Source organism: Neofelis nebulosa, chromosome 8 (assembly GCF_028018385.1).
Source record: "Neofelis nebulosa isolate mNeoNeb1 chromosome 8, mNeoNeb1.pri, whole genome shotgun sequence".
NCBI classification, from domain to species: domain Eukaryota; kingdom Metazoa; phylum Chordata; class Mammalia; order Carnivora; family Felidae; genus Neofelis; species Neofelis nebulosa.
Window position 1 is genome coordinate 78,230,524 of NC_080789.1, and position 12,839 is coordinate 78,243,362.

A 12,839-nucleotide genomic window follows, 5' to 3' on the forward strand; every position below is an offset into this window, starting at 1 on the left:
TTTTTGATGTCAGGGGCAACCTGGTTTACAAAAGACATTACAACAGCGGCCTGATTTTCAGGGGCCTCAGGGTCCATGGGAGTGTACTGCCTAAAGGCTTCCATTAATCTTTCTAAAAAGTTGGCAGGGCTCTCTGTCTTACCTTGTATTACCGAGTACACCTTGGCCAAATTGGTGGGCTTGCGTGCTGCAGCCCGGAGACCCGCCATTAGAGTCTGGCGATAAATGAACAGTCGTCCCCTACCTTCTGCCGTGTTGTAGTCCCAATTAGGCCGAGTCAGGGGAAACGCATTAATGAGGTCAGGGTTAACAGTGGGTCGACCATCTTCCCCGGGGACCAGCTTCTGCGCTTCAAGTTGAATTCTCTCCCTTTCTTCCGTGGTGAACAGGATTCGCAAAAGCTGTTGGCAGTCATCCCAGGTAGGCTGGTGGGTGAACCTTATGCTCTCTAGGAGGGCTATAAGATTTCTAGGGTTATCAGAAAACCGAGCATTTTGGGTTTTCTAATTATATAGGTCACTGGTGGAGAAGGGCCAATACTGGAGTCGGGGAGGCGAGAGCTTGGCTCACGCTGGGTGCGCCCTCGAGTTCGGCCGGCTGGCCCTTCACGGTTGGTTTCATTTTCAATAGGGCTTGGCGAGGCTGCTGCCTGTAGCCTCCCTAGTTCTGGCACAGCTGCTGCTTCCCACCCCCCCAGTTCCCCTTGAGGGGCAGCCAGCGGGGCAACAGGTGGGGCGGCCGCTGCAGGCAGGGCCTGGGGTGCAAGGGGAGGGGGAAGATAGGATGGAGGGTCCAGGGATAGTAGGTCCTGACTATCGGGCAATATGGGACTTAGGGGTGCTGAGGGGGTTCGAGGCTTGGTTGGGTCAGTGGAGCGGGCCGCGAGAATCTTACAGGACCCTGAGGAAAGAAAGGGGGACATCCAGGGCGGAGGGTTTTCAACAAGATCTTGCCAGACAAGGATGTAGGGAACCTGGTCTGGGTGGCCCTCTTCTCCTGGCAGGAGGGTTTTGGCCCTGACCTTGGCAACTATAGGCAAACAAAAAGTGCCCTCAGTAGGCCAGCCCACCCCGAAAGTGGGCCACTCAGACCGGCAGAAAGTGATGAGTCTTGACCGGCGGATGTCCAGGCTTAGGTTATGGCCTCTAGCCTGGACATCCTTGAAATTAGCTAGAAGAAGGGAAGAGAGGTGTACTCTGGTTCTGTCCCATAGTCTGTATAGGAAAAAATAAATGGGCCAAGTTAGTTTATGTTCCGGGAGCGAGCCGGATATACCTGCAGAGGAGAGGAGACAAGTTAAATCGCAAGCGCGGCGGCAAACAGAAAGTGCCTTGGAGAAGAGACCAGATACAGGACGGGTGTCCGTAACCCGAACAAAGAGTTCTTATGGGCCAAAATGGTGCCCCAGACGGGTGCCAGAGGACGTCTCCTACCGGTCCTGACTGACTGCCCTAAAGCGCGTCCGCCAGGGCTAGGTCAGTCACTGATACAGATCCTGAGCTGGAGAGCCAGAAACGAACAGACAAACAGAGACAGAGCCGGCTCACTTACCGATCGGTCTCAGAAATGACCTGTTGACTTGGGGTCTGGTGGGTTTGGGGGGCTATCCTGGACGAGCCCCCAGTGAAACGCCCAGAGTCCAAGAGACCCCAAAAACGAACCACCAGAGTCCAGAGTCAAAGCTAAGCAGCAAGGGTCATTTATTGCAGGTTCGAACCTGGACCTCTGCGCACTCGTTGCCGGTGACGCTAAGAGGCCCCGAGAGAGGTTTTTACAGCCCTTTTATACACGGGTACAAACAAGTCATGGGGAAATCAGGGATTTTCCACAGTTACAGAGCTGCGATTGGTTGATGTTTAAAGTTGGACACTTAGCAGTATTCGATTGGTTCCTGCCTTTAGGTCAGACCACAACTGGGGGTACGGGTATCTCAATGATTGATCAGGAATACACGGGCACGCCAAGCAACAATGATTGATCAGGAATACACGGGCGCACCAAGCAATTGTACAGAAGCAGAACAAGCTGGTTAGGCTTGGTTAGGTTTCAGTTTCCTGTAACTTAAGCTTTTAAGTTTCAGTTTTCTCAGGCCTCTCAGTAATTTCTGTATTTTTCAAATTAGGAAGAAAAGATATTATTCATGGACAATTTCTCAAAAAAATTGTCTACTTTCCTATACTGCTTTTACCTATAAGCAAACTTCATTATTTTAGTAAATAAGCCATTTTTCACCCTGGCCTTCACTTATGACAGGGGTTTTTGTATTTAAATGTCTGGAAAACTGTATTGAGATCTCAGTATTAAATGCATTAAAAAAAATAAGAGGCTTTGGAAAAAGAGTTTATTTTTTTAAGTAATCCCTACATGCAACATGGGGCTCAAACTCACAACCCTGAGATCAAGAGTTGCATATTCTTCTGACTGAGCCAGCCAGAAGAGTTTAAAATCTAAAACACTAAAATGGAATTCATAGAGGATTTGTATTTTCCCATAAAAATATCTTTAAAATATAATATGATTTATTTTTTCCAGCTTTATTGAGGTATAAAAAGTGTATATATTTAAAGTATACAATGTCATGCTTTGATATATATGCATTATGAAATAATTACTGCAGTCAAGCCAATTAACATACCTATCACCTCACATTGCCACCTTCTGTGTGTGTGTGTGTGTGTGTTGTGAGAATGATGTGATTTAAATTTTTTTAAAAAACACCACCTGTCGGGGGCGCCTGGGTGGCTCAGTCGGTTAAGCGGCGACTTCAACTCAGGTCACGATCTCGCGGTCCGTGAGTTCGAGCCCCGCATCGGGCTCTGGGCTGATGGCTCAGAGCCTGGAGCCTGCTTCCGATTCTGTGTCTCCCTCTCTCTCTGCCCCTCCCCCGTTCATGCTCTGTCTCTCTCTGTCTCAAAAATAAATAAAACGTTAAAAAAAATTAAAAAAAAAAAACACACCACCTGTCTCTCCTGACAAATTTTAACTTCTCTAAGATCAGGGTCATTGTCTTATTTGCTGTTGTCCTTTAATACAGTGCTCCTAAAACAGTGATAAGTACATAGAAGATGTCTACTAGGGGCACCTGGCTGGCTTAGTCAATTGAGTATCTGACTCTTAATTTCAGCTCAGGTCATGATCTCACAGCCATGAGATTGAGCCCCACATCGGGCTCCTCTCTGGGTGTGGAGCCTACTTAGAGTCTCTCTCTCCCTCTCCCTCTGCCTCTCTCCTGCTCATGAGCTCTCTCTCATTCTGGCTCACTTTAAAAAAAAAAAAATAGTAAAGACTTCTAGGTTCTGGTTCTGCATGTTGGGAGACTGGAAGACCGCTCTGTCCCAGCAAGAAGTAAAAACCTTAAAAGACTGAAGAATCAATTACTCTTCTTGGATCCAACTCTTCTTGGACAGCAACCCACTGTTCCCAAGATTGGAGAGACCTACAGGTAAATACAGGGAGCAGAGACTCAAATGGAAACCACCATGAGAAACTTCCAGGATTGGAAACCCAATCTGCAACTGACAAATTGTTAGAGGCTCAACATGGACAAATATGAGAGTTAAAAACTCCAGAAGAACTCAGACATACAAAGGCCACTATACTTTTGTGAGTTATACCTCCAGGAGCTCTACATATCTCAGTTCTCACTGAGATCTACATATTACAGTTCTCACTGTAAATATTGGGAAAAAATCTCTTTGTGCTTCTGGTAGGAGGAGATGAAAAGGAACCAATTTGAAATATACCAGAGTACTGTGTTAAGAACAAGGTCTGCCTTCAGGGGTAACTGTTAACCAGAGCCTAACTAGTTAACCAGAGCCTAACTGAATTGCAAGATGGAAAATATCCAACTCCAGCCCACTCTAGCCATCCTGTCCCACCTAAGCTGGGAGAAAAAAAACACAAAAATACTTGTAAATTTCAAAATCCAGAGAAATAGGTTCACCAAGATTGAGACCTAATCACAGGACTATAGAACGCTTCCCCTACCGCCACACTTTTTCACCACATCACTAAAGGCACCACATTACAGCAGGTTTTGTTTTTTTTTTTAACCTGGTACATCCTGTCAAACTATCAAGAAAAATTGTAAGGCACACTAAAAGGCAAAAAACACTATTTGAAGAGATAGAGCAAGCATCAGAATCAGACATGGCAGGGATGTTGACATTATCAAACTGGAACTCAAAATAACTATGATTATATTTGCTGATGGTATGATACTGTATAGAGAAAACCCAAAGACTCCACCAAAAAACTACCAGAACTGCTAAATGAATTCAGTAAAATAGCAGGATACAAAATTGATAGGCAGAAATCTGCAGCATATCTATACTCTAATACTGAAGTAGCAGAAAGAGAAATTAAGGAAACAGTCCCACTTACAATTGCATCAAAAAGAATAAAACGTCTAGGTAAAGACTTAATCAAGGACTTTCTGCTGATGGACAGCGCCGAGGAAGCATCGTTAAAGTCTCCCCTCCCACCACCAGCATGTCTAAGTCAGAGTCTCCCAAAGAGCCTTCATCAGAGTTTTGAGCTTTGAGACAACCCATGAGAGTCTAAGGAGTCATTTTGAGCAATGGGGAATGCTCACACACTGTGGTAACAAGGGATCCAAACACTGAGCACTCCAGAGACTTTGGGTTTGTCACATGTGCCACTGTGGAGGAGGTGGATGCAGCCATGAATGCAGGGTCACACAAGGTGGATGGAAGAGTTGTGCCCAAGAGGGCTGTTTCAAGAGAAGATTCTCAAAGACCTGGTGCCCACTTAACTGTGAAAAAGATGTCGGTGGCATTAAAGAAGACACTGAAGAACATCATCTAAGAGATTATTTTGAAAAGTATGGGAAAACTGAAGTGATTGAAATCATGACCAACCGAGGCAGTGGCAAAAAGAGAGGCTTTGCTTTTGTAACATTTGATGACCATGATCTAGACAAGACTGTCATTCAAAAATGCCATACTGTGAATGGCCACAACTGTGAAGTAAGGAAAGTCCTATCTAAGCAAGAAATGGCCAGTTGTTCATCCAGCCAAAGAGGTCAAAGTGGTTCTTTCTGGAAATTGGAGGTGGTTTTGGTGGGAATGACAACTTTGGTCGTGGAGGAAACTTCAGTGGGCAAAGTGGCTTTGGTGGCAGTTCAGGTGGTGGTGGATATGGTGGCCGTGGGGATGGCTATAACAGATTTGGTGGATGGAAGCAACTTTGGAGGTGGTGGAAAAGCTATAATGATTTTGGCAATTACAACAATCAATCTTCATATTTTGGACCCATGAAAGGAGGAAATTTTGGAGGCAGAAGCTTTAGCCCCTATGGTGGTAGAGGCCAATACTTTGCTAAACCATGAAACCAAGGTGGCTATGGAGGTTTCAGCAGCAGCAGCAGTAGCTATGGCAATGGCAGAAGGTTTTAATCACTGCCAGAAAACAAAGGTTAGCAGGAGAGAAGATCCAGAGAAGTGACAGGGAAGCTACAGGTTACAACAGATTTGTGAACTCAGCCACGCACAGTAGTGGCAGGGCCTAGCTCCTACAAAGACATGTTTTAGACAATACTCATGTGTATGGGCAAAAAACTTGAGGACTGTATTTGTGACTAATTGTATAAGATATTATTTTAGTTTCTGTTCCGTGGAAAGTGTAAAGCATGCCAACAAAGGGTTTTAATGTAGATTTTTTTTTTTGCACCCATGCTGTTGATTGCTAAATGTAATAGTCTCATCATGATGCTGAATAAATGTGTCTTAAAAAAAAAAAAACTTAATCAAGGAAGTGAAAGACCTATACTTCAAAAACTATAAAATACTAATGAAAGAAACTGAAGATGACACAAGCTAATGGAAATATATTTCATGTTCATGGGTTGGGAGAACCAATGTTAAAATGTCATACTACCCAAAGCAATCTACAGATTTAATGCAATCCCTATCAAAATACCAACAGCACTGTCCACAAAACCAGAAAAAATAATCCTAAAATTTGTATGGAACCACCAAAGACCCCGAAGAGCCAAAGTTATCTTGAGAAAGAAGAACAAAGCTAGAAGTATCACATTCCCAGATTTCAAGATATATTACACAACTATAGTAATCAAGACAATATGTGGTACTAGAATGAAAATAGACACATAGGTCAATTGAATAGAATAGAGAGTTCATAAATAAACCCACACTTACATGGTTAACAAATCTATGACACAGGAGGTAAGAATATGCATTGGGAAAAAGACAGCCTCTTCAACAAATGGTGCTAGAAAACTGGAAAGCTACATGGAAAAGAATGAAACTGAACCACTTTCTTACATCACACACACACACACACACACACACACACACACACACACAAACTTAAAATGGATTAGGAGCTAAATGTGAGAGCTGCAACCATAAAACTCTTAGAAGAAAACATAGGCAGTAATTTCTTTAGCACTAGCTGTAGAAACATTTTTCTAGATGTGTCTCCTCAGGCAAGGGCAATAAGAGCAAACATAAACTGTTGGGACTGCACCAAAATAAAAAGCTTTGCACAGCAAAGGAAACCACAGACAAAACAAATAAGCAATAGGGGGGCCTAGGTGGCTCAGTTGGTTAACCACCCAACTCTTGTTTTCAGCTCAGGTCATGATCTCACAGTTTGTGAGTTCGAGCCTCACATCTGGCTCTGTGCTGACAGCACGGAGCCTGCTTGGGATCCTCTGTCTCCCTCTCTCTCTTTCCCCCTCCCCCCCCCACTTGCTCTCTATCTCTCTCTCTCTCTCTTAAAATAAATAAACTTTAAAAAAATATTTTAAAAAATAGGCAATATACTGAATGGGAGAAGATATTTGCAAATGACATATTTAACAGGGGATTAATATCCAAAATATATAAAGAACTTACACAGTTCAACACCAAAAAACCAAACAATCTGATTAAAAAATGAGCAGAGGACTTTAATAGACATTTCTTCAAAAAATCATACAGATGGCCAACAGACACATGAGAAGATGCTTAACATTACTCATCATCAGGGAAATGCAAATCAAAACCACCAAGAAATATCACTTCACACCTGTCAGAAAGGCTAAAATAAAAAACATAAGAAACAACACGTGTTGGGGAGGATTTGGAGAAAAACGAAACCTTGAGCACTGTTGATGCGAATGCAAATTGGTGTAGCCACTGTGGAAAACAGTACGGAGTTTCCTCAAAAAAAATTAGAAATAGAAACACCACATGGGGGTGCCTGGATGGCTCAGTTGGTTGAGCATCTGACTCTTGATTTTGGCTCAGGTCATGATCTCACGATCTGTGAGATTGAATCCTGCATTGGGCTCTCACTGACAGCATGGAGCCTGCTTGGGATTCTCTCTCTCATCTCTCTCTGCCCCTCCCCCAACTTGTGCACTCTCTCTCTCTCTCAAAAATAAATAAATAAACTTAAAAAAAAGGAATGTCTAAATTTGACACCAAGAAACACCATATGATCTAGTAATTTCACTACTGGCTATTTATCCAAAGAAAACAAAAACACTAATTCAAAAAAGATATATGCAACACTATGGTTATTGCAGCATTATTTACAATAACCAAAATATGGAAGCATCAGTGTCTATCAATACATGAATGGATAAAGAAGATGTGAGATACACACACACACACACACACACACACACACACACACATGTATATATATATATATATATATATATATATATATGTATACATACATACACACAATGGAATATTACTCAGCCATAGAAAATAAGATCTTGCCATTGGGAACAACATGGATGGTGTGGGGCACTCCGATCAGGTGGGGGCCACCAGCATGGGCAGTGAAAGAATTCACTCAAGGCAAAACAAAAGAGATAAAGCTTATTGAATATACTACAAGGGGGCACCAGGCAGGGACAGCAAGGCAGTGCCTGCTATCTGCCACAAGGCAGTGGTAAGGGGTCACAGTTATAGAGTGGACTAAGGGAGTATGGGGGCATATGGGATTTTCCCTTTTTTGGTAATCTTAGGAACTGTGCCTGGTTGTAAGTAGCTCATTGGTCATTTAGGGCCTGTGGCCATTTCAAGGTGGGTCACTTAATGAGCCTGCTTGTATTTAGCTTGGTGGTCACTATGGGCCTTTTTGCCTTGCTCAGGTTTCCATTGCTCAAGCCTATTGCCTAAAAGCAGCCCTGACATTGCCCCACCCCTGACAGATCAATAATGACAGATCTTTGGCATGTGGGAGGAGGTCTCATCTTCAGTAGCTTCTTCCTGCTCAATGAGGGGCATAGAGATATCCCTACCTTTGGGTCAACATTGGTCAGTTGGGAATTTATATGCAAGAATTACAAAGGACAGAGGCAGCCAAATCCAAGGTAGACAGCATGCATGAATCTCCCTGATTAAGAAAGGATCATCTGTCAGCTTGAATATATGACAGTGAAGGAATCTTGGAACCAAGCAGAGAGACTTCAGAAAAGACAGTAAGATTATTACTATTATGAGAAAGAATAGCCCGAATAAAAGACCTTTGGTGGTTGACAAAAATCTTCCTCCAGTCCAGAAGTTTAACCAAGTAAAGGAGAGAGATAATTTAAAATGCCAATTTGAGTATTCATGTCTTTTAGTATCCCTGTCACAATTTTGTGGGAATCTAGAGTATATAACTAACACTGCTTTAATAGAGTTTCCTCCTTGAGCTACAGTCAGGATATCAAGGCCCATTTGGTTTTAGAGGGCCACCTTTTGAATTTGTAGGTGACTACGTGTTGGGCTTGGTGAAAGATTAAAGGTTTGGCAAAAAACTCTATTTGTAACTTTGCATCAACAGAGGCCGTTCCTAAGACAAATACAGCTAAGGGATGACACCACCAAGAAGCCCTTTTTGTCTGATGTCTAACCTTAACAAATATCCTAATTATGAGGAATCACTGGCAAGTGGGAGAAGACTTGTCTGGGGATATGGGCATCCCCAAGTGTATCCTCTATTTAATCATAAGGAAAGTGGGGCCATCCACTATTTCTATCATAAGCCCATAATTAACCTTATGGAGTGGGGTACATTCCAGCTTTTGAGGAACAATTTTGTCATTCCAGCCACACAGAATTGGCCAAGGTGATATCTGAGTTATACACCTGTCGGGCAGTCCATCCCATTTTATAGCTGTTCAAATAATCGTATGTCCATGGGGTTCTGTTATTATCAAGAACGAAGATTGTCTATACATGAGCTATTGTGGCAAATTCTCTGAAGGCTACTTTAAGTTGTCTAGCTTAAGCAAACAACAAACATTCAAAGACAATCAGAAATGGAATTTAACATCCACAAAGGTGTGTTATTGAAACACAATTGTTCTTTCTAAAATCATCCTCATTTCAAATCAAGACTGATTCATTTGAAAAACAAGTCCAATTTCAACAACAAACTTGGCCTAATTATTTACATAAGCTTAGTAAGAATAGTGATTGACCATATGGATTCTTTAAAACTTGTTTTGCTGGAACTTTTCAAAAGGGATCTCTAGATTGAACTTTTAATAGACTCTCGAGGTCAGAAGTCAAGCCAAATACTTGCCATCAGACATGCCTGCAATACCTGGAGATTTGGCTGAATTTCTCTTCTCGAGGTTCCCAAAATATCCTCAGTTTCCTGCACCTGCCAGAAAGTGATATTCTTTACTCACCTGGTAACACTGCTGGGAACTCTGTAAGAAAGGTATCAAGCCAACATTTCCAAGGAGCTTCATTGGCTCCATAAAGTCAACCATAGTTCCTTAGAGCTGTCTGGTCATATCTGAATCTAGGCATGTCTCTCTCAAACATGATATTTCAGTCAAAGCCCTGGTAATATAGCCAATATTTCCAATGGTGTCCTGTTGCAAGGAGAACAGATTCTCATTGAACTTATGCAAATAATTACAATTGCCATGGAAGAAAGAATACTCACTAAGAATTTCTGAATATCAGAGGGTTCAACTAGGGAGAAAAGTAAAATATGTTTCAATTTGTTCACAAAAAGGATATTTAATCACATTTCTGTAAGTCATACATATTTTATTTAATTTTTATTTTATTTTTTTTCAATATATGAAATTTATTGTCAAATTGGTTTCCATACAACACCCAGTGCTTTTCCCGACAGGTGCCCTCCTCAATACCCATCACCCACCCTCCCCTCCCTCCCTCCCCCCATCAACCCTCAGTTTGTTCTCAGTTTTTAAGAGTCTCTTATGCTTTGGCTCTCTCCCACTCTAACCTCTTTTTTTTTTCTACCCCTCCCCCATGGGTTTCTGTTAAGTTTCTCAGGACCCAAATAAGAGTGAAAACATACGGTATCTGTCTTTCTCTGTATGGCTTATTTCACTTAGCATAACACTCTCCACTTCCATTCACGTTGCTACAAAGGGCCATATTTCATTCTTTCTCATTGCCATGTAGTGCTCCATTGTGTATATAAACCACAATTTTTTATCCATTCATCAGTTGATGGACATTTAGGCTCTTTCCATAATTTGGCTATTGTTGAGAGTGCCGCTATAAACATTGGGGTACAAGTGCCCCTGTGCATCAGAACTCCTGTATCCCTTGGGTAAATTCTTATCAGTGCTACTGCTGGGTCATAGGGTAGGTCTATTTTTAATTTTTTGAGGAACCTCCACACTTTTCCAGAGTGGCTGCACCAGTTTGCATTCCCACCAACAGTGCAAGAGTGCAAGACTGTTTCTCCACATCCTCTCCAGCATCTATAGCCTCCTGATTTGATCATTTTGGCCACTCTGAGTGGCGTGAGGTGATATCTCAGTGTGGTTTGGATTTCTATTTCCCTGATGAGGAATGACATTGACCATCTTTTCATGTGCCTATTGGCCATCCGGATGTCTTCTTTAGAGAACTGTCTATTCATGTTTTCTGCCCATTTCTTCACTGGGTTATTTGTTTTTCAGGTGTGGAGTTTGGTGAGCTCTTTATAGATTTTGGATAGTAGCCCTTTGTCCGATATGTCATTTGCAAATATCTTTTCCCATTCTGTTGGTTGCCTTTTAGTTTTGTTGGTTGTTTCCTTTGCTGTGCAGAAGCTTTTTATCTTCATAAGGTCCCAGTAGTTCATTTTTGCTTTTAATTCCCTTGCCTTTGGGGATGTGTCAAGTAAGAAATTGCTGCGGCTGAGGTCAGAGAGGTCTTTTCCTGCTTTCTCCTCTAGGGTTTTGATGGTTTCCTGTCTCACATTCAGGTCCTTTATCCATTTTGAGTTTATTTTTGTGAATGGTGTGAGAAAGTGGTCTAGTTTCATCCTTCTGCATGTTGCTGTCCAGTTCTCCCAGTACCATTTGTTAAAGAGACTCTCTTTTTTCCATTGGATGTTCTGTCCTGCTTTGTCAAAGATTAGTTGGCCATACGTTTGTGGGTCTAGTTCTGGGGTTTCTATTCTATGCCATTGGTCTATGTGTCTGTTTTTGTGCCAATACCATGCTGTCTTGATGATTACAGCTTTGTAGTAGAGGCTAAAGTCTGGGATTGTGATGCCTCCTGCTTTGGTCTTCTTCTTCAAAATTACTTTGGCTATTTGGGGCCTTTTGTGGTTCCATATGAATTTTAGGATTGCTTGTTCTAGTTTCGAGAAGAATGCTGGTGCAATTTTGATTGGGATTGCATTGAATGTGTAGATAGCTTTGGGTAGTATTGACATTTTGACAATATTTATTCTTCCAACCCATGAGCACGGAATGTTTTTCCATTTCTTAATATCTTCTTCAATTTCCTTCATAAGCTTTCTATGGTTTTCAGCATACAGATCTTTTACATCTTTGTTTAGATTTATCCCTAGGTATTTTATGCTTCTTGGTGCAATTGTGAATGGGATCAGTTTCTTTATTTGTCTTTCTGTTGCTTCATTGTTAGTGTATAAGAATGCAACTGATTTCTGTACATTGATTTTGTATCCTGCAACTTTCCTAAATTCATGTATCAGTTCTAGCAGACTTTTGGTGGAGTCTATCGGATTTTCCATGTATAATATCATGTCATCTGCAAAAAGCTAAAGCTTGACTTCATCTTTGCCAATTTTGATGCCTTTGATTTCCTTTTGTTGTGTGATTGCTGATGCTAGAACTTCCAACACTATGTTAAACAACAGCGGTGAGAGTGGGCACCCCTGTCATGTTCCTGATCTCAGGGAAAAAGCTCTCAGTTTTTCCCCATTGAGGATGATGTTAGCTGTGGGCTTTTCATAAATGGCTTTTATGATGTTTAAGTATGTTCCTTCTATCCCGACTTTCTCGAGGGTTTTTATTAAGAAAAGTTGCTGAATTTTGTCAAATGCCTTTTCTGCATCGATTGACAGGATCCTATGGTTCTTATCTTTTCTTTTATTAATGTGATGTATCATGTTGATCGATTTGCGAATGTTGAACCAGCCCTGCATCCCAGGAATGGATCCCACTTGATCATGGTGAATAATTCTTTTTGTATGCTGTTGAATTCGATTTGCTAGTACCTTATTGAGAATTTTTGCATCCATATTCATCAGGGATATTGGCCTGTAGTTCTCTTTTTTTACTGGGTCTCTGTCTGGTTTAGGAATCAAAGTAATACTGGCTTCATAGAACGAGTCTGGAAGTTTTCCTTCCCTTTCTATTTTTTGGAATAGCTTGAGAAGGATAGGTATCATTTCTGCTTTAAACGTCTGGTAGAACTCCCCTGGGAAGCCATCTGGTCCTGGACTCTTATTTGTCAGGAGATTTTTGATTACTGATTCAATTTCTTTGCTTGTCATGGGTCTGTTCAAGCTTTCTATTGCCTCCTGATTGAGTTTTGGAAGTGTGTGGGTGTTTAGGAATTTGTCCATTTCTTCCAGGTTGTC

The 12,839-nt window shown here is 41.8% G+C and overlaps 1 pseudogene; it reads left to right on the top strand.

Annotated features, from left to right (window-relative positions):
- Window positions 1-4,491: 4,491 nt before the first annotated feature.
- Window positions 4,492-7,217, top strand: LOC131519786 (heterogeneous nuclear ribonucleoprotein A1-like; annotated as a pseudogene).
- The last annotated feature ends 5,622 nt before the right edge of the window (window positions 7,218-12,839 follow it).